The sequence below is a fragment of the Salvelinus sp. IW2-2015 genome, linkage group LG6.1 (genome assembly GCF_002910315.2).
Source record: "Salvelinus sp. IW2-2015 linkage group LG6.1, ASM291031v2, whole genome shotgun sequence".
Lineage (NCBI taxonomy): Eukaryota > Metazoa > Chordata > Actinopteri > Salmoniformes > Salmonidae > Salvelinus > Salvelinus sp. IW2-2015.
Genome location: NC_036845.1, coordinates 18,969,710 through 18,993,199, shown reverse-complemented (window position 1 = coordinate 18,993,199; position 23,490 = coordinate 18,969,710). Strand labels below are relative to the sequence as shown.

The 23,490-nt window shown below is 44.1% G+C and overlaps 1 pseudogene; it reads left to right on the top strand.

The window, feature by feature from the left end:
• The window catches only part of LOC111964694 (plectin-like), a 137,366-nt pseudogene that overhangs the window by 48,770 nt on the left and 65,106 nt on the right, over nucleotides 1-23,490 (top strand).

Below are 23,490 nucleotides of genomic sequence, written 5' to 3'. Positions count from 1 at the left end.
CAGATAGGGCAGGAATGGGACATATTGTCAAATGTCAAATTGTAGTGTGTGCCATGCTAGTTCTGACTAGTCCTTCAAATGATTATTATTTTATCACAAGGTCATACATAAGGTAATATATAGGTACAATCATTGGTAGGTATGCTTGGTAGAAGAGCTGCTTCAAATGTACAATATAAATAGCTAGCTKCTTGACCATTAGTATCTAAATGACCAGTAATTCATAGTGGTATTTTTCTCTTTTACATGTGTCCAAATCCCTCCCCATCCACCCTGGGCAATATTTTTTTAAATTTATTTTTTTATGTATTTGTATCCTCGTATTGATGTTCACATCATATTTATATATACACTACAGTTGAAATTGGAAGTTTACATACACTTAGGTTGGAGTCATTAATATTGTTTTTCAACCACTCCACACATTTTGTGTTAACAAACTATAGTTTTGGCAAGTCGGTTAGGACATCTACTTGTGCATGACACAAGTAATTGTTACAACAATTGTTTACAGACTGATTATTTAACTTATAATTCACTGTATCACAATTCCAGTGGGTCAGAAGTTTACATACATAAGTTGACTGTGCCTTTAAACAGCTTGGAAAATTCCAGAAAATTATGTCTTGGCTTTAGAAGCTTTTGACAGGCTAATTGACATCATTTGAGTCAATTAGAGGTGTACCTGTGGATGTATTTCAAGGCCTACCTTCAAACTCTGTGCCTCTTTCCTTGACATCATGGGAAAATCAAAAGAAATCAACCAAGACCTCAGAAAAAAATTGTGGACCTCCACAAGTCTGGTTCAACCTTGGGAGCAATTTCCAAACACCTGAAGGTACCACGTTCATATGTACAAACAATAGTACGCAAGTATTAACACCATGGGATCACGCAGCCGTCATACCGCTCAGGAAGGAGACGCGTTCTGTCTCCTAGAGTGAACTACTTTGGTGCGAAAAGTGCAAATCAATCCCAGAACAACAGCAAAGGACCTTGTGAAGATGCTGGAGGAAACAGGTACAAAAGTATCTATATCCACAGTAAAACAAGTCCAATATCGACATAACCTGAAAGGCCACTCAGCAAGGAAGAAGCCACTKCTCCAAAACCGGCATAAAAAAGCCAGATTACGGTTTGCAACTGCACATGGGGACAAAAATCGTAATGTCTGATGRAATTAAAAATAKAACTGTTTGGCCATAATGACCATCGTTATGTGTGGAGGAAAAAGAGGGAGGCTTGCAAGCCGAAGAACACCATCCCAACCGTGAAGCACGGGGGTGGCAGCATCATGTTGTGGGGGTGCTTTGCTGCAGGAGGGACTGGTGCACTTCACAAAATAGATGGCATCATGAGGATGGAAAATTATGTGGATATATTGAAGCAACATCTCAAGACATCGGTCAGAAAGTTAATGCTTGGTTGCAAATGGGTCTTCCAAATGGACAATGACCACAAGCATACTTCCGAAGTTGTGGCAAAATGGCTTAAAGCCCTGACCTCAATCCCATAGAAAATTTGTGGGCAGAACTGAAAAAGCRTGTGCGAGCAAGGAGGCCTACAAACCTGACTCAGGTACACCAGCTCTGTCAGGAGGAATGGGCCAAAATTCATCCAACTTATTGTGGGAAGCTTGTGGAAGGCTACCYGAAACGTTTGACCCAATTTAAATAATTTAATGGCAATGCTACCAAATACTAATTGAGTGTATGTAAACTTCTGACCCACWGGGAATGTGATGAAAAAAACTAAATGAAATAAATAATTCTCTCTGCTATTATTCTGACATTTCAAATTCTTAAAATAAAGTGGTTATCCTAACTGACCTAAGACAGGGCATTTTTACTAGGATTAAATGTCAGGAATTGTGAAAAACTAAGTTTAAATGTATTTGACTAAGGTGTATGTAACCTTCCGACTTCAACTGTACATCTACAAAAGTATGTGGACACCYCGTCAAATTAGTGGATTCGGATWTTTCAGCCACACCCGTTGCTGATAGGTGTATAAAATMGAGCACACCGCCATGCAATCTCCATAGACAAACATTTGCAGTAGAAATGCCTTACTGAAGAKCTCAGTGACKTTCAACCTGGTACTGTCACAGGATGCCACCTTTCCAACAAGTCAGTTTGTCMAATTTCTGCCCTGCTAGAGCTGCCCCGGTCAATTGTAAGTGTTTTTATTGTGAAATGGAAACGTCTAGGAGCAACAAYGGCTCAGCTGTGAAGTGGTAGGCCACACAAGCTCACAGMACGGGATCRCGGGGTGCTAAAGCGTGTAGCATGTAAAAATCGCCTGTCTTCTGTTTCAACACTTACTACCAAGTTCCAAACTGCCTCTGGAAGCAACATATGCCCAAGAACTGTTCGTCGGGACCTTCATAAAATGGGTTTCCATGGCCGAGCAGCCGCACACAAGCCTAAGATCACCATGCACAATGCCAAGCATTGACTAGAGAGGTGTAAAGCTTTACACCGCTGGAGTGGTGTAAAGCTCGACGCCATTAGACTCTGGAGTAGTGGAAACGCGTTCTTTGGAGTGATGAATCATGCTTCACCATCTGGCAGTCCGACGGATGAATGTGGGTTTGTCGGATGCCAGGAGAAAGCTACCTGCCCCRATGCATAGTRCCAACTGTAAAGTTTGGTGGAGGAGGCATAATGGTCTGGGGCTGTTTTTCATGGTTCGGGCTAGGCCCTTTAGTTCCAGTGAAGGTTAAATGTTAACGCTACAGCATACAATGACATTCTAGACGATTTTGTGCTTCCATATTTGTGGCAACATTTTGGGGAAGTCCCTTTCCTGTTTCAGCATGACAATACCCCCGTGCACAAAGCGAGGTCCATACAGAAATGGTTTGTCGAGATCGGTGTGGAAGAACTTGACTGGCCTGCACAGGGCCCTGACCTCAACCCCATCGAACACCTCTGGGATGAATTGGAACACATACTGCGAGCCAGGCCTAATGGCACAACATCAGTGCCTGACCTCACTAATGGTCTTGTGGTTGAATGGAAGCAAGTCCCCACAGCAATGTTCCATAATCTAGTGGAAAGCCTTACCAGAAGAGTGGGGGCTGTTATAGCAGCAAAGGGGGGACCAACTCCATATTAATGTCCATGATTTTGGAATGAGCTGTCTGACGAGCAGATGTCCACATAATTTTGGTAATGTAATGTATATCTAGTACAAATGTAAACTATCAGGTACATAATCAATCAGACACTAGTTTCAACAAAAGAGAGAAAAGTTTTCCATGTCTTATAAAATAAGTTTGTGTGTCCACTTAGTGTTTATTTCTCAGTTCTGACTAGTCCYGAGGTAAATTACATTTTTATTATAACTCTGTAGTTATTCAATCTCCTCTCCTGGCCGTACTTGATCGTACAGGTTTCAGGCAGCTCTAATAAGACATTTCTTTGAACTTGTCAGTGCTCTGGGCTTGGAATACCACAGGTAGGTGTTGTCTCAGATGGATACAGGTACTGGCACTGATTTGAGCACCTACTGTGTATGCTGTTATTATTATGTTATTAGACTCACTAATATGCGTTCAGGTGGAGAGGGTGCTGTCTGAGGCACCTGGGTGGTGTAGAATTGGGAAATATGGGTTTGTTTACTTATCCTTTCATAAGAAACTATTTTTCTAGGGAGCCCTGGACTAGAGGAGTGACTAGATGAGTTCTCAGTGAATCATTCCTGTTAGTATTACAATGGCCTCAGAGCTGCTTTAGTCACTGTTGAAGCATACAGTTACATATAGACATGAATATGAGAGTGGATGAGTGGAGACATGTCTGTGGTCTCTCAAAGTTGAGGCGGASTCCTAAAAAGTCAGAGACAGCCACATTATCTGTAAATAATAGTGTTTTCCAGCACATAACATGTAATGAAAGCAGCACCCTGCACATCCCCAGGGAGTCTGAATGAATCATGAGAGCGACTGAAAGAGGGACATGTGATGAGGGAAATCTGGGTAAATACCCAGCAAGGTGTGGCACTAAAGGAAGGAAGAAAGAGAGGCCCACAGGGCAGGTTCAATCAAAGCTGTGCGTGTACCTGCAAAGTTGAGCTACACCCTGCTTTCTCTCACAGAGAGCGAGAGAGAGAGATAGAGAGAACACTTTTTAAGTTGTGAGTGTCACCTAAGGCAGTCTATTTACTAGCTGATTTTCATAAGGAGAGAGGTGCGTCACTGTAACACTCCTAATCAAACGACGAACACCGSAGAGTTACTTTTTGCACAGCCTACAGTCGGCACTATCCACCAATTTGCGGCACTTTTTTTAAACCACTTATTTGGAGGATTGAATGTTGTTGTCACCCTGGGAACTAAGGACCTTACGTTGGACTGGTGAAAGTTACAGTTGATATCGGGGGAGCTGTTTTGGATAGACAGGGCTGAGGTTGGGAGGTCAGGTCAGGAGGGGATGACAGCAGTTTGTCTCCTAGTGGTACCGAGATGTTTCTTCTCTCACGGTGAGGGTTGAGCACTCCTTGTAACCTCAACATGAAGATTGTGAAGACGTCTTATTGAAGACGTCAACGCTCGGGTGGGATTTACCTGCACATTCTGCAGACTTGGACCCGGCTGTTTCCTGAACGCCAAACCATCACAAGGAAGCTTGTTAAAATGATTGGAGCAGCAAGCCTTTTGGAATTGGAAGCTCACTGTTAAGTGCAACGTTTTCACTTGCCACTGGAAGAGTACGAAACACCTAGCCAGCTAGCTCTCCGTTTTGGGGAGACTACAACTCCCAGAAGGCACCATGATGTCGAGTCTGAAGAGGAAGCTGTCCTTGAAGTCCAGGAAGAGGACTGGCAGGTCGTCCAGCAAGCTCACAGGCTTGGTCAGCTCATTGGAAGACCGTGTGGTCATGCAGTGTGACGATATCCTCTCAGAAGGCTCCTCCTGCGACTCGGGCCAGGGCTCCCACAGCTCAGTGGCCCACTCCAGCTGCGACTCCCACTCAGGGGACCATGAGCTGGGCCAGGGGACAGGGCTGGGACATGACTGGAGCTCTCACAGCCTCCGGGGAGGGGAGGGTAGGCTGGTCAGCCCCAGTAGGGTAGAAGGGAGGCCCCCCAGGCCACGGAAGCAGCTCTCTCTTAGGGAGGTGCATTGCCTGGAATCAGCACCAAGCCCTGGGGACTACTACGCTGTCCGCTCCACCTATCACGTCAAATCGCTGTACGGATCTGCTCTAAGCTTCTCTCTTATTTGTCTTGGGCTTTACTTTCGGAGTACATCAGAATTATGTGAACGTATTGTAAAGAGAGAATGATTATAATGTGCCATAAAATATAGAATGAGCTCTAACCAGTGACATTTTTACTTAATGGATGCAATGAAAAATGAATTAGAGAGGGAACTTTTGTTACCGATTTTTAAAAAAGAAAAAAGAAAAAATTTAAAAAGAAAAATGTTTACATTGGTCAAGAATTGAATTTGAGTAACAAAACAGTATGATTTGAATGTTTCCCTATGGCTATTTTCTGTTCACTTACTATCCTCTCMGTGGTGCAGATGAGTGTTACGGGGAGCGAGTGTAGGTGCTTATCTAATTTGAAATATGGCTGCCCTGGTTGTCTGCTGCAGCCCCATGTAACATTCCGTTCATATATAGATGCCAAGCACCTCAGGGGAGGCAGGTGTTTACTGCAGATTTATGACATACAGACGTGCCATTTTTGTTTTTAGGACAAGTGATATGTAGGTATGAATTATCAGTATCTGCCCGGCCAGTCCTTATACCCTCCTCACCTGTCTACACTGCCTTTACACCAATCATGACGGATGTCCCATGCTTCTGTCTCCTCAGGCCTAGACTCATTGACATGAGTAAGGTGTACCGCCAGACCAACGTGCAGAACCTGGAGTACGCCTTCAACGTGGCAGAGACAGACCTGGGCGTGACACGCCTGTTGGATCCAGAGGGTAAGACTGCACAGAGATCCTCCAGTACATGTACATGTGATGATGGCTGACCTCAACACCAGGGGTGGAATCACAAGTGCACACTGCATCAAAATGTTTCGCAACGGAAAACGTTTTTTCCCGACGAAAACAATAGTTTCTATTCGGCAAATTCCCTCCCCATTTCGTTGTTTGCTTCTGTTTTGTTCCTAGCGAATGCACACCAAGTTTTCCGCCCACGTCCCACCTAACTTTGTACTTTTGATATTTAATGGAAGGAGAGTCAGGGGTGAGAGACTCCAGATGGAATTTGAAGAACTTGGAAATATAAACCATACACCCCCTTCTCCAAATCCACCATGAACATGATCTAAGTGTATAACTAATGTTTACAATCATCTTCACATACCAAATAATGACTGGGTACACTTAACTTTTTRTTATACAATGAACCTCAAAGTACTTAATTCCGTTTTTGGTATTTGCAGCGTCTCCATTCCTCTTTTGCTGGGAAAAAAAATCTATAAACACACAATTATTTCCCCAGATGTTGACGTGCCGCACCCTGATGAGAAGTCCATCATCACCTACGTGTCATCGCTGTATGATGCCATGCCCCGGGATGTCCAGGATGGAATCCAGGCTAACGTGAGTGTATTTCTGACCACCGCTGATCTCTGATCGCTTCATTCTTTTTACAAGATTGTCCCTAAACCTGATATACTCCCAAACTGGACATACCTTATGTCCGAGACTCAGATTGATACATTCAAAAAGGGCTAAGCCACTGTTATTGCATTCAACTCTACTTTCAATGAGAGTGAATTCCCGAGGACCCCCCTGGATAACACAGGCTTGTGACAGTCAGAACATGTCATTTGTTTTGTTTGTGACACTGTCGTCCAGAGTCGCTTCAGTTTGGAACCGCGGTGGAAGTCCTGTGATCCTTAATGGAGCTGCAGGAAATGAGCTGTGTTGACCTCAAAGAACTTTCTACCCAATAAACACCCTCTCACACCACAGCATGATCCCAGCACACAGAAGAGCCATGTTGAAAAAGCAAAATGGTGTACTGTATTGTATTGCCAAAACAGATTTTAGTGTGCCATTTGTACTCCAATGATAACAAAACATATAATGAAAGTGAGTAAAGGAGGGAACTTTTGTTTATTGCACGTGTGTACGTATGCATGTGCGCACACACACACACACACACACACTACTTTCTCTCTCTCTGTTGACACCTAATTGAGTGAGGGTGGTGTGTGAGCAGGCGAGTTATCATGGCTCTCCGGGAGAAGGCTCTTGCTGTCTGTTGTTGAACCTGCTGTGTCTGTGTTACAGGAGCTGGAGCTGCGCTGGACAGAGTACTATGAGCTGGTCACTATCATTCGGCAGTGGATAAGCCACCATGTYGTTATCTTCGGGGAGAGGAGGTTCCCAGGCAGCTATGAGGAGATAGAGGTGAGTCTCCTACCTGGACAGTTACTAGTAGCGCTGTTGTGACTGGGATTGGAATGCTACTTGTGGCTGGTCATATAAAGCAGTATTGCTAAACATAGGAGCGTGTATACTGGAGCTTGGATACTGAATATACTGTATCTATATATCAGGGTCTGTAGCTAAGGCATTTTTTTTATTGCTGTGAATTATGTTTCTTACATTTCTCCACACATACACCTTAATTTATTTTCGGTTACCATAAGCCTATTCAGAGATGATCACATGATCAAATCGTTCTGGAGATTCGTTTCTCTGAGCTCTTACTGATATGTGTGCGCACATGCATCAACAGAAGCCGCGCACTCCTGAGACGCGTGGTCGTTTAATAGTTAAGCCATTGAGACCAAGCGGGTAGCTCTGCCATTCGATACCACATCAAACCGAGCAATTACAGTGTGTGTCCAGTCTAGAGATCGCGGGCATCGTGTGACATCTGGGTGGATGGCGGAGGAGCTGAGAAAAGCTGACCTGAAGGCWAACATTATTCTACCTAAACCTCAGTGGAATCTTCCGTACTGCCCCTCCCCGTTCCCTGGCTAGCTCTGAATCGTCAAACGTTGCGTGACTGCAACTTTCTCTGAGGAGACAAAAGGGACTGTCAGATAAAGRCTAGGTCAGCTAAGTGCTCCTATTGGATAATGTATACAACATTCACGAACCTATCAGTGTCTGTAATCCGTTTCCAAATCTTGTACAGCACATACACAGGAATTGTACGGTAAAACAGAGGAGGACACACTTYTGTGTCCAACTTCCTTTATCAACTCGAACACCTATCATAATGGGTTTAACGTGCTCACACCTCCTTTTCATCCGACGTAATGGCATGATCGGAATGAGCAGTACAAGGCTGGGTATATTGTGCTTCAAGGTAGTCTAGTTCCAAGATCTCTTTTCCTAGAAAATGGTTCCCAAAATACAGGCATAAGCAGTATCTCGAGAAGTCTCCTATTTGTTTCAATACGCCATCTGTGTCTTCTAATAAGGCATCTGACTTTTCTATGTATTCTTTTCAACAGCCCTTATCTTTGTTAGCGTGAGTCTTTGTCTGGGAAGGTGTCAAAATAATCGGGTTAACCACTTTAGTGATCCAGTACCATATTGGATTTAGATAATCCCATTTTTTAATGGCCAATTGAAAAGGTCAAGCTCTGTGTGTATGTATGTGAGTTAAGGACATTGGAACATGTTATAAAGCTACAAGGTGTAAACAAGAATGTAAACATGTCAACTAACTCATCAAGGGCTGTAGTTTTACACTTCACTGCTTTAGCAAATTAGAACCATCACCTAGACTTGAGTCAATGGAAGCAGTTTGGTTAAGTACTGCTGTCGTGGTTGGGGTCAATTCCATTTCAAATTGAATTTCAGTTTACTTTCTGAATTGAATGTCTTGAAATAGAATTGTCCTCCACTCTGTTTAGTGTTATGTAGCGTTTAAAAAGAAAGCAGAATGGATTGATTCACTAGCTAGTAAGGTAGGTTGCCTTGCGGTTAGAGCGTTGGGCCAGGAGCCGAAAGGTCGCTGGTTCGAATACCTGAGCCGACAATGTGAAAAATCTGCTGACGTGTCCTTGAGCAAGGCACTTAACACTAATTAGCTCCAGGGATGCCGTACTACTATAGCTGACCCTGTAAAACAACAGATTTCACTACACATTCATTTTTTTATATATATACACAAATGTCCCCCTTGTGACCGTTCGTTTGAGAACGTTAGGAAAATGTTCTCCTTCATTCTGTCTCTCTCTTTCAGATCCTGTGGCGTCAGTTCTTGAAGTTCAAAGAGACAGAACTTCCTGCAAAGGAGGCCGACAAGCACCGTTCCAAACTCATCTACCAGTCCTTTGAGGTTAGCCATGCACAGAGCTTCTATTCTATTATTTTCTATTCTGTTTGCATTCTAGTCTATTCGATGAATTCTATTCTATTGTATTCAATTGTACTCTACTCTATCGGATCCCATTCCGTTATACTGTAGTCAGTTTTTTGACAGATTGATATAGATAGATAAAGATGGTTGTCTGATTTGTGGCTAGAGGTCTAACACTTATTATTTTACACCACCCCCTCTACAGAGTGCAGTGCATGCTGGTCAGGTCAAGGTCCCTCCAGGCTACCATCCCATTGATGTGGAGAAGGAATGGGGCCGTCTGCACGTGTCCATCCTAGAGAGAGAACGACTGCTCCGGATAGAGTTTGAGAGGTGAGTGAGTGAAGCTGTGTGGTGGATATCAATGTCTGGCCWTATTATTCCTGATTCCACGATTCCATCAATCCTCATCTGGGTCTACACTGAACAAAAATATAAACGCAACATGTAAAGTCTTGGTGCCATGTTTCATGAACTGAAGTAAAAGATCCCAGAAATATTCCATATACACAAAGTGTATTTCTCTCAAATCTTGTGCACAAATGAGTTTATATCCCTGTTAGTGGGGATGCCAAGATAACCCATCCACCTGACAGGTGGAATCTGATTAAACACMATGATCATTACACAGGTGCACCTTGTGCTGGGGACAATAAAAGGGCACTCTAAAAGGTGTAGTTTTGTCACAAATCTCAATACCACAGATGTCYAAAGTTTTGAGGGAGTGTGCAATTGGTATGCTGACTTCATGAATGTCCACCAGAGCTGTGAATGTTCATTTCTTTATCATAAGCCGCCTMCAACGTAATTGAAAGTATTTGGCAGTGCGTCCTACCGGCCTCACAACCGCAGACCACGTGTATGGCGCCGTGTGGGCGAGCGGTTTTCTGATATCAACGTTGTGAACAGAGTGCCCCATGGGGGTGGTGGGGTTATGGTGTGGACAACGAACACAATTGCATTTTATCGATGGCAGTTTGAATGCACAAACATCTCATGACGAGATCCTAAGGCCCATTTTAAGGTCAATTTTTTTAAAGGTATCTGTTACCAACAGATGCGTATCTGTACTCTCAGTCATGTGAAATCCATAGATTAGGCCCTAATGGATTTATTATTTCAATTGACTGATTTCCTCATATGAACTGTAACTCARTAAATCAGTTAAACTGTTGCTTGCTGCGTTTATATTTTTGTTTAGTGTATATCTACTCTCTTCAAGTGACCTTGTTAGTTTCTGCCTGTTTTGTTAGAAAATAATCGGTCTTCATGTTACAAAATGGGAAGAATATGTTATTGTTCGACACAAGACAGGTCATTGATTCATTGTTCTGTGTGAGAGAATCCTGGATAACTAACTCCATTAGTCGATTAAACCCAGTTTTCCTTGGTTGCACTGCTCTGGGGCCTTGTTTAGGCTGGTTTGTCTACAGCCAACTCCTCTTGAACAGTAATGCCATTGGCACGCCCGAGGTTTGCTATCTATGATGCCGTAGGGGTTCGGACACTGTCCTGTCTGATTTCTCTAAGCTCTTCAGGGATGACTTCATGCGTCTTGACTTTAGATGGACGTTTCCACTAGTTTCTTTGATTTAAGTAGCGCCACAAAGCGTCGATTAGCATATCAGACCGCTGACGAGTGCWATTTACTTACAGCGAATGAATCATGATTCATATGAAAACCACAGAAAGTGACGGATGGATTCTTATCAAGCCAATTCTATCGGACCATTTCCTTGTACTTACATGTRCCGTTTAAACCGCTGCAAGAACAACATCTGAGGCTAAGTAACGCACAGTAATTATATTACCCATCTCCCCGAATTCGGAGACTCCATATCCAGATGTTATGATTGAATCATGTTTTCCCTCTGCAATGAAGGGATTGCAAAGAAAGACATCCTCTGTTCACAAGGGCCAAGTCTTGTACAGAGCGATTTTATTTGTACAAAAAAGCATTCTTGTAACTTAATCAGATATGATTATCTGTCAGAAGACATCAAATACCAATATTATCAATATCATAAGGCTAGATGGCTGGAGTGGTGTTGTGTTGCAAGTTGTYTTGAAATGGGCTGGTCCACTGTCATAAGACAGCCGTGTTTGCTGGGTCCATGTTCAGTATAATGGGCAGTTCTCGTTTGCTCATCAGTTCATCAGACTGGACAGTGCTCTATCTGGGCAGCCTTATTCATGAACTGGGATGAGGAAWGGCTGAAMAAGCACAGCAGAAATTTGCCTTACACAACGCAGCAGGCATTTGTTGTCCCTGCCAAGATGGGAGAGAATTCCCATGACACGATGGGGCTGTGTTAAGAAGAGCCACCTCTCTACCTGGGACTTTAAAAGGGAGAGCATAAGGACAAGAGTATGGCATTTGTGACGGACCCTTATAGAGTAGAGTACCTGCTGCATTCAAAGAGGCTGTAAGTGTCTTGTTCTGGACTTTCAGTGATTGCGCTGTTGTGGGTAATTGTGTTACTATGTTATGACGTTTGTAGTTGTGGCCAAGCAAGGAATATGTTACATTTGATACTTGATATTCTTAAACGTGACATAAAAYATTTTCGTTTTTCTGTTCATTCGTTCACTTTTAGCATGGTACAGAAGTGAAATTCTATACCAGGTCAGTGTTTTGTCCAGATCGGTGTTAATGCTCCTCTTCTCTTCCCTCAGGCTAGAGAGACTCCAGAGGATTGTCAGTAAAGTCCAGATGGAGTCGGGTGTGTGTGAGGAGCAGCTCAACCAGCTGGAGACCCTGCTGCAGACGGTGAGTCTTGGACCACTRACACTCTGACTGTACAGTGAGGCTGGGACTGAGGCTGGGACTGAGGCTGGGACTGAGGCTGGGACAAACTAAGGACAGCCATTGTMCTCAATTATGTAAAGTTGCTATAGGCCAGTGATTTTCTAAATGGAGTCATATGCTCCAGTTAGAAAATCATTAGCTGTCTGTTTMCTMCMTCATTCAAAACCAATGTGTCCAGTCATCACCAGTGAAAATTCTCCAATCAGAACGGTATTCCCTCTCCTGTCATACAACAGCGTGAGGTGGGCTGGATAAGTACAGTCTCACAGAACAAAATGAAGATCTGAACTACCTCCAACAACTTTGGCAAGCCATGAAATCCTTCAAGTGGAGGAAGCATTACTTGTCTGTCAATCATAGAAACCCTTTACCTTCTCTGTCTCACGAAAGCTCATAGGTTAATGACATTAAYATTGGGATGCCCTCCTCCCTCTAGGACATCCGTCTCCTGAGTGCAGGGAAGCCGGCTCAGCACACTGCCGAGATGGAGCGGGACCTGGACAARGCAGACGGCATGATCCGCCTSCTCTTCAACGACGTGCAGCTGCTCAAAGATGGACGCCACCTGCAGGCCGAGCAGATGTACCGCAGGTGTGTTGGCCGTGTCAGTTTCTCACAAAATGSATAATAAAGTATCTATGTTCTATTTGATTCTATTGTATTATATACATCGATCGATTACAACGATTTGCTTTGTTAGGATAGAAACAATTTTCTAAGAATTATAAATGATATCCCCTCCCCCTCTAGTCATGAACGCTGATTGAAACCTAAGCTTGTTGCGTAACCATAGTCATGTAACTGAAGAAAATGTGTTACAGGACAGAACACTTAACCTGTCAAATGCGTGTCATCCCCACAGGGTATACCGCCTCCACGAGCGCCTTGTGAACCTGCGTACCGATTACAACCTGCGTCTCAAGTCGCAGGTGACGTCCACCCAGATGCTCCAGACCCAGACCRTCCAGCAGTCGTCCTCCAGGGTGCGTCCCGAGATGGACGAGGTGACCCTGCGCTACGCCCAGGACCTGCTGACCTGGGTGGAGGAGAGTCAGAGGCGGATTGACGAGGCCGAGTGGGGCTCGGACCTGCCCACCGYGGAGTCTCAGCTGGGCAGCCACCGGGGCCTGCACCAGACCGTGGAGGACTTCCGCKCCAAGATCGAACGGGCCAAGGCTGACGAGGTACTAGACCTTAAAGGGGCAAAGGTGAAATATGTTTTAGTGGGGTGTTATAATAACTTTGTTTCATAGACTCTCTATATAACTTTGTTTTATAGACTCTCCACTTTGAAAGAGTTGACATCATGTTCTTTTGTATTCGATCCGTATATTTCCATATCACTTTGAATGAGTTGACATCATGTTCTTTTGTATTCGATCCGAGGGAATGGAGACATTACATGCGTTCATTACCAGCCTCAAGTGCTAGATCCTCTCTATCTGACTGTGACATTACATCGATGTGGCCTGTGTGTCTCTTGTGTCCCTCAGAGCCAGCTATCCCCAGTCAGTAAGGGGACATACAGTCAATACCTGGGCAAACTGGACCTTCAGTATGCCAAGCTGCTAGTAAGATCTTTATTCAGAAGCATTCTTTTGGGTTAAATGTAATATTTTKGGGTAAAGATGCTGTTATGGCCAACTACCACCAGGATTAGTAATAATTTGTATTCTCATAAATGCACACACACAGTATGTAATTTAATCTATATCTTCCCTCTTTCACCGCTCTCTCTCCCAGAACTCCTCCAAGTCTCRTCTGCGTAACCTGGACTCGCTCTATGTGTTCGTCAGCGCGGCAACCAAGGAGCTGATGTGGCTCAACGACAAAGAGGAGGAGGAGGTCAACTACGACTGGAGCGACCGCAACACCAACATGACTGCCAAGAAAGACAACTACTCGGTAGGTCTAACCGCCCACTCAGAAAACCATATACATAACCTGACAAATATATCAGAAATGCTGTTAAGACAGCTTGGTTGCTCAAATGCACAGAAGCATAGAAAAAGATTGAATAGATCATACAGTATTTCTAAACTCTGGAGTAGTGTTCATCTGAATGTAAGGCTGTTGATAGCTCATTGATAGCTCATCTTCATTCGGAAGGGTCTGATGCGTGAGCTGGAGCTGAGAGAGAAAAAGGTCAACGACATCCAGGCCACAGGAGACAAGATGCTGAAGGAGGGCCACCCCGGCAAGAAGACAGTGGAGGTGAGCACAGCACTACCCCCTAGTGGTCTCSATGTGCAATAACAGGGTAAACCTGGATGTRTGCATTAGTACACAGAACTGCATACCGTAGTAGATTGTTTTGCAACTGAAAACAAGCATGTCTTATTGGACAAGTTCAGGTAGTCCCTCYGTGTTTCAGTCTGTTTTACCCCGCTTGGTGCCTAATGAACACGACCCTGTTTTGCCCAACTCTTGATGTCCCCCTTTAATTTCCAGGCCTTCACAGCAGCCCTGCAGACTCAGTGGAGCTGGATCCTCCAGCTGTGTTGTTGCATCGAGGCTCACCTCAAAGAGAACACAGCGTACTACCAGGTTTGGATGCTCAGAATAATTTTCCAATTAAGAATGGCTCGTAAACCTGCATGGTTCCATGAGTAATAGTTCCAAACACAATTGTTGATGTTCTCATTGATTGTTCAAACACACATGCCCTTATCCTCTTGTGATTCTTCGCAGTTCTTCTCGGACGTGAAAGAGGCTGAGGAGAGGATGAAGAAGATGCAGGAGATGATGAAGAAGAAGTACAGCTGTGATCGCTCCACTACGGCCACGCGACTAGAGGACCTGCTGCAGGATGCTATGGTGCGTAGCCTACTACACAGCTGGACTGTGTATGGATGCYTGTGCTCACATAAAACGTGAGGTCACCTAGCTCTGGGACCCATATTCATAAATCGTAAGAGTAGGACTGCTGATCTAGAATCAGGTCTGCTTTTTATATATAATGAATGGAAAGGGGTGATCCCCTGATCCTAGATCAGTACTCGTACTCTGAGATACTTCATGAATATGGGCCCTCGTCATAGGCAGAACTTTAGTCGCTCAAATGCAGAGAAAGCAAACCAGGAAACTCTTATCTTTTTGTTCCATCTTTTTCGGGAGATTTTGAATTATTTCCCTTCTTCACCAGGAGGAGAAGGAGCAGCTAAATGAGTTTAAGACTCACGTGGCCGGCCTGAACAAGAGAGCCAAGACCATAATCCAGCTGAAGCCCCGTAACCCCACCAAGTCCATCAAGGGTAAACTGCCCATCCAGGCCGTGTGTGACTTCAAACAGATGGAGGTAAGCATATCGTCTGTATCATCACATTTTGAAGGTATCTGGTGTAGGAATAACGCTTCCTACCGATGTAGAGGAAGTAGAGACTTACTTTTCATTTGTTTGTTTCGTTCATCACTCGTCCCCCCCCCCCATTCATTCATTCTTCCTGGTTCATTCATTCATGCTGGTCTAGCCATCCACCATCCATGGACTGTAACGTCTCATGGACTCTATTCTCTGTGCAGATCACCGTCCATAAGGGTGAGGAGTGTGCTCTCATCAACAACTCCCCACAGCCCAACAAGTGGAAGGTCCTGAACCGCTCAGGCAATGAGGCGGTGGTGCCTTCAGTCTGCTTCCTGGTTCCACCTGTCAACAAGGAGGCTATGGACAGTGTGTCCAGGTGAGACGCTTACATCAATACACGGTGCTCTCCAGCAATGGATCACGCAGAGCCATTTTTCTTCTTTTTTTTGTTGCCACGTCCCATATCTGTTTGCGCTGTCTTCCCTGACAATGACCATAGGAGTTGGCAAGATGAAACAAACAGATCTGGGACCAGGCTGCTTTTTCGTATAGCCCTGAAAAAACTCTGGGCCCTAGTTATATTTGTTTACAGTACAGTAACACTTCCTTCTGTCTCCTTCCCAGTCTGGACTCTGGTCACCAGTCGATGATGACCGTGGCAGAGAATGCATGTGGACATGAAGAGCATGCTTTCCTGGCAGTACCTGACGAGAGACATCACACAGATACGTACCTGGAACATCACCATGGTAAACACTAGTCATCTGTGTTTTTGTTTATCTTAAAACCAAAATTTAGAAAGATATATAGTAATTAGAATAGTTTGACATTAGTTAACTGTTTGAAGTTTAGACTTGTACTCTTTTAAGACAGTCAAGCAAGTGACCCCTGTGATAGGGAGTCAAGTGGTCACCTTGTTTGTGTTACTGTAAGTGTACTGAATTGAATGGGGAGATTTCCCATACCATTGTTGCTTTACGGTGAGGTTGAGTCTCGAGCTCTGTTATTTATAGAGCAGACCATGTAAACATGGACAAGTGTTTWATTGAGTTAGAAAACCTCATGGGTTTCCAAATGGAATTATGGTCGGGGAAAGTTCTTATACTGTTACGACAGTAAGGAGCAGTGTCTACYGAAGCGTTTGCATTACGTGACAAACAAACTAAAAGCCTTGATTGTATTGTAGATTTGATTTGATAAAATGTAACCACCTAAAACAGCTTGTGATACAAGCAGGGTACATGGACAGAATGACAGTGACAAATTGACAGGCAATTCTGATAGATTCCTCTCTCAAGGAGGTTTTGAAAGATGAGCATGCCTTAGATTGACTATTTACTTACCTCTCTCCTTATTCTACCTCTCCCTCTTTTTCCCCTGCTCTCCTACCTCTTCTTCTCTCTCTGTCTTCCCTCTCCCTCTCTCCTTTTTGCCCTATTTCTTCCTCTCTCCTCCCTCTCTCTCTCTTCTTTCTCTTTCTCCCTCTTTCCCCCGCCCCTCTCTTCCCTCTATAGTTTAAGACCATGAAGGTGGAGGAGTACAGGCTGATTATGAGGAACCTGGAGCTTCACTATCAGGACTTCATGCGTGACAGTCAGGATTCCCAGCTGTTTGGTCCACACGACCGTATGCAGATCGAGGGCGACTACTCGAAGACCACACAGTACTACGACAACCTTCTGCGCTCTGTGGAGAAAGGTCAGTTCCACCTACATACTCATGAACAAACACAACAAACCTCTGTAACCCTTTATTTTACAGCCTGGTACTTACCTGGTGTTTACATGRTATTAACTAAGAAATKAATGGGGTATTAGTGGGTACTTTCTGGTTTGGTGACTACCTGGTTTGACAAATAATGAATGAGTAATTACCTAATAAACAGCAGGCTGTAAAATAAAGTTTTGATCTCAGTAAGGGTGGCATCTACTCTCCTTCTCTGAGTACCACCAGCAAACAGTCTTTTATAAYAGTGGATGTGTGTAGTCAGGGGTGAAAGGCGTCTTACTGTACACTCTTACCATCCTAACCAACCTCCACAATGTCCACGCTGCACACAGGTGAGCAGGACGAGTCGATGTGTGTGACCTACATCTCCCAGATCAAGGACCTGCGTCTACGGATAGAGGACTGCGAGGCTCGTACCGTGGCCCGCATCCGCAAGCCCGTGGACAAAGACCCCCTCAAAGACTGTGCCCAGAAGACCACCGACCAGAAGGTACTGTGCCTACACTGTAATAACTAAAGAATAAGTTCTGACTTAGGTCTAACCTGTTTATTCCTCCGTAAAAGACGCTCAGTGAATCAACCTGTATAAATAAAGGATAATGAAGTATAACCTATATAAAGGTAAAGGGAACGGTGGGGGAGGGGCACATCAGTGCTAGTGTCCATGACACAACAGATACCGAAGTTAATCACCGAAAAACAATGGGGTTTTATTTGAACACTGGGAATAGCATCACAAAGAGCCYTGAATGTGTTTTGAACAAGGAGCTACTGTCAAACTGTTATGGAGGGGGAAGCACCAAAAATGTGATACCAAGCAGGGTTTGGTAGGTTACTTTGTAAATGTAATCCATTAGTTACATGTCCAAMATTGTAATGGATTACTTTCCCCATAAGAGGCATTAGAAGAAGGCAAACCTTTATATTACCAATTTACCGATATCTATTACAGGATAAATCAATGTTAGCGTTTACATAGCTGGCCATAAATGGATGTTGCATTTTACTTTATAGGTTGGTTATGTGGGCTTCTTCAAACCCATTGCTTTCTACTACATATAATAATATGATTAGGCTATATATTTACATTAAAAACCAAAGTCTGTCAAATATCCAGTCAGTCCAATTAATTGAATACCCCTTGATCTTCAAGAATAGGACTTGTAAATATGGAAATCTAGATTAGCCAAATTGTATTACCTGAGCGTAACCCCAAAAACGAAGGACTTATTAGCCTACTCTGTTGTTTATGATTTTGTTGTCATAAACAAAATCATTGCTTTGAGTTTAACAAAATAAATGCTGATCTCATGGAATGGCATTCTACGAGCACTACTGAATAGTGCTATTGGCACAAAATCTATACCAAATTCTGTGTATGCTATAGGCTTATTGTTTCCGTTTTTCTTTGGTGACACTTTGATACTTCTATAATTTGCAGCGGTTTAAGTCTATCAAAAGTCTGCGAGTTTGAGCACGTGTCCGTTAGGCCTATGGGCATTTTTTTCTGAATCAGCACAAATTAGATCCAGCAATAAAAGCCCCATTTGTGGCCTTCTTAAATGAAACTTGTTGTTGACGGTATGGAGCACAATACCACGGAGGAGTTTAGAAAGATGAAACTCCCTGAAACTTTTTTCCCCATAGGCTGGGCTCGGCACTATGCAGCTGTTGCAAGATCAACATTTTCACTGGCTGTATACTGGTCACAAAAACAATGATCGATAGGCGGCTTAAACGTATTTAATTGCACCATTATTGTGTTAAAATACCCATATCCATTTGTGAACAGCCGTCCGCAACCACCACAATCCGTAAGGCGCAAATAGCTAAATGAGAGAGCASCAGTGTGATTCAMATCAATGCGCTATGTRGAYRTCAATARTAAGTGATATCTRCTGTCGTCCTTACCTCCGAGCGTTTATTCAAGTTGGATCGTCTTTGGATGCCGACAGCAGTCGTRCCATTGGAAGACACAGCTTGGACTGTAGCCTACGAAAGCCTATTCCTACTCTTTTCCTGYGACCCTAATGCATTTGCTGTGTCATCATAGTTGTCTCTGACTTGTGGTCAGATTCACTCAGGTGGAACAAACTTGAACYTTTTGCAATGSCTTTTTGCAATGCTGATTTGAATGTCATTGAGAGAGAAAAAATTCACAAACGTCCTTTTTGAATGTAAAAGTAATCCTATAAGTAATCATCTAGTTTTTCAAAGGTGTCTGTAATCTGATTACAATATTTTAGCTGGTAACGTAACACAGTTTCTTGTCATTTTTTGTTGTTGTAATCTGTTACATGTAATACGTTACTCCCCAACCCTGATACCAAGCTACAGACTGGCACCAGAAACAGGACAAAGCACTACACAGAAAAGGAGAGAGAGAGAATGAGGAAGAAAGAGAATGAGGGAGAAAGAGGGAGAAAGAGAGGGAATGAAATACAGAGAGGGGAGACAGCGAGGCTTAATTACAGCAGATTGCAGCTATGGATAAGGCTTTCTGCAGTGAGAGAGAGAAATGTGAGAAAGAAGGGGGCTTGAGAAAGGAGATATACACATACTGTACGGGGAGCCAAGCACAGCAGGAAAGAGCGGAACGATGACTCAGTAGAAGGGTGGATAGGCGGGGCGGAGGTAGATCGAGAGGGAGGGAATGGAATGGCATGGTCGCCGCCTTCCACGCAGCCTCTGAGGGGGGAATAGGGAGAGAAGGAGAAGGCGATTCATGACAGTAAGACAGAGAGCGCAAGAGGGAGAGAAAGAGAACATTGAGTCGTGTCTAAGCTCGGTGTGTCCAGTAAGTCCCTGGGCTGTGTTTCTCTATGGAKACTGAGGGAGACTGGCTGGAAGGCCCACTGCCCAGCCTGCTGATCCAGCTCCTCTGGACCCTGCTGGCTCTGGGCCTAGTGGGGATCCTTTCTCTGCTTCTCCACCAAGACCCCTGGCAGCTCCTCACCCAGAGAGTCCACACACAGGTCAGGCTCAGGAACACACTGCTTCCTTGGACCTGATCGAGGGGACTCCTTCAGCATTATGATACTCGGTGGAAGTTTGTAATCAGAAGGAGGTTTTCTCCCTTTGTTTTGCTGTTTGTCCTTTCTTTACCTTAATCGTCATGTGCTTGTTTTTCTCCTCTTTCAGAAAGTCCAAGTAGAGCTTGAGGGTATCAAGAGGAACCTGGACCAGGTGGCCGTGAAGACCGAGGAGGTCCTGAGCACCACTCCTAAGCAGTCCAGCACTGCGCCTGTCCTGCGCTCTGAACTGGAGTTCACCCTGAAGAAGATGGACCATGCCTACATCCTCTCCTCTGTCTATCTAGAGAAGTGAGTTGACTTGTCGGTTTTCTTTCTGTAGCCAGTTGCCGTTTCTTGGGGTTCTTATTGCCCTGACAAAAGCAACAAAACAAGCCACTTCCCTCCCCATCCCTCCTCCACTGACATTTCCTTCTCCTTGCCTGAAGGCTGAAGACGGTGGACGTGGTCATCCGCAACACGCAGGGGGCCGAGGGAGTGCTGAAGAAGTACGAGCAGCAACTGCGCGAGGTCCAAACTGTTCCCGATGACGTCAAGGAGGTGGAGACGTACCGCACCCAGCTSAAGGTGAACTGACYGGACAGCACTGGGCACAGCTTCAGCCTTTATTCTCGTGTTAMGTTTCCACTGGACAACCAGGCTTCTGTTCTCAGTTCTCTCAACACTTACCTCCTATTGTATGAYACAGTTGGTCCGCTTTTTCACAAGCCAGGGAGCTGGGAGAGGCTCTTGCATAAACACTACTCAGTAGCTAGATTGTGATGTTTATTACATCAGAAACACATGCGCTCTGGGACATTAATGAACTGTGTGGGATTCGGTATGGGTTTCTCGACTGCCAACGCTCATACATKTTTTACGTTTTATATATCATTGGATTTTGAACATGGAAACAAGGCAGGTWTAAAAAGAGGGGGRAAACTGTTTACRTGATGAAACACAAAAGACATACATAACTTGCTTCCGTGATGAAATGTAACTTTGTCAAAGATTTGTCTTGACGTCAGCTCCACTTATTGACAGCTTATTTAACATGCTAACTGTTGCTCTTCCCTCCCGTCTCTTTTTCCCGGTAGAAAATGCGTGCCGAAGCGGAGGGTGAAAAGCCTGCGTTCGATTCCCTGGAGGGCGAGCTCGGRAAGGCAGCAGCCGTGAGCGAGAAGATGTCTCGTGTGCACAGCGAGCGTGACGCTGAGCTCGACCACTACCGCCATCTCCTGTCCGGTCTCCAGGACCGCTGGCAGGCTGTGTTCTCCCAGATGGACCTGCGTCAGCGGGAGCTGGAGCAGCTAGGTCGTCAGCTGGGGTACTACAGAGAGAGCTACGACTGGCTCATCCRTTGGATCGGTGACGCCAAGCAGAGGCAGGAGAAGATCCAGGCCGTGCCCATCAGCGACAGCAAGACTCTGAAGGAGCAACTGGCCCAGGAGAAGGTAGGCTACTGTACTGATGGGGATCATATTAGGGGTCCATTGTATCGCTGCATTTGCCCTAGGTGCTTAGCTGATCAACTGAACATTCTGGAACTTTGTGAAAATAAATCATTGACAYTGTTTTTATACTTCTTATTTTGTATACGACTTGACTATGAATGTTATAAAGGTGTGTTTTGTGTAGTTCTCATCATTGAACATATACAGGCACACCTTGAAATCACATCCAGACTAATTCTGATTGTTTCCCCCAACATAGAAACTTCTGGAAGAGATCGAGCAAAACAAAGAGAAAGTTGACGAGTGTCAGAAATATGCCAAGGCGTATATCGACACTATCAAGGCAAGCATGCACAACATTAGTGTACAAACGTGGAAAGCATTATTGCATTCATATACAGCTTTATTTAAATGTCTTCATTTCATAGGGTTTAGTGTTAAAACAGCCTGCTTCTTTTTATTAGGATTATGAACTCCAGTTGGTGGCCTACAAAGCACATGTGGACCCTCTCTCACCCCTGAAGAAAACCAAAATGGATTCTGCCTCAGATAACATCATTCAAGAGGTCTGTGCCGCTTGTGTTATCTGAACGCAGATTGTCATTCTCTGACAACCGTTTGCAATGTTAGGAGAAAAGTTTCGATCACTAGTTTAAGCCAACACACACTAAATCAAAAGTTTCCTGTTTTATTTCTCCTCCATCAGTATGTGACGCTAAGAACCCGCTACAGCGAGCTGATGACTCTRACCAGTCARTACATCAAGTTTATCACCGACACACAGCGCCGGCTGGAGGACGAGGAGGTGCGTGACAACACACTGGGATATCCTAACCCTAACCCATTGACAACCAATGAAGAACAAACGCATGACCGCTCTCTTGCACGCACAAATGCGTACACACACATTAATGTATGGTTGRCTTGACATTCCTACATTTTGAGGTGAAGTATGGTTTGGAACATTGGCGTTTGCATGCTGTACTGTAGCTGCAGGATGTTGGGGCACCTAGCAGACMGGAAATCCTATCGCTTAGAATGATGGCCACTCTGAGCTATTCGGGCAAATATGAACGCTCTACCCAAAATAATCCTGGTGCTAAGTGTCATGGTTTTCAGATGGGAACCAGGGACTATCAATATACATTAGAATATGGCTAGAGTGTCATATGAAATGTTTATGGTGCCTTAAAATATCCAGGACCAAGTAGATACTTATCTATTATGTGAACATCAATGACAATTGCATACTATTTTGATAAGCAGTAGTGACCTTGTCACAAAATTCAATGAATTGATGAAATGTTTATGTGTTCAGTCTGAAGCAAAAGAAAGAGAGCATCCTCAAAAAGATTAAGAGACCGTTGAGAGAAAATTCCAGTGGGTTAGAAGAAATAACTCATAGGATTTGCACATTTTATATTTTGGCCTATTCATTTTCATGTCATTTATTGAGGCGTGCCATAATATTTTTTTACAAGGGCGTTATTTATTTCGCTATGTCTTTTTTCTCATTGGCCACTCTTAGATCTCAATCTAAACTCTCCCGCTATATGCTTCAGGCGGACTGCCATGTTCTTCGACATTCCTTTTTTCAAATTAACACAAATGTTCCGACTCCCGTTCTTTTCTAACCCTAATGTTTTGTGCGTTCCTTTGCTTCTCTTTAACTGCTTGCCAGTGCTTTGTCATGATGAATGCTTATCTTGTTTGGGCGTTGAAAGAGGTAAATAATCCACTACGCTCCAGTTACTATTCTCTCATTATGTGCATTACCTTCCCTGCCCTCAACAGGCTTCAATTCATCACCTAAACTGCCAAACATTTCCATATTTACCTTACATTCACTTACTTCCATGTCTTGCTTATTCTGTRTTAGCATGGG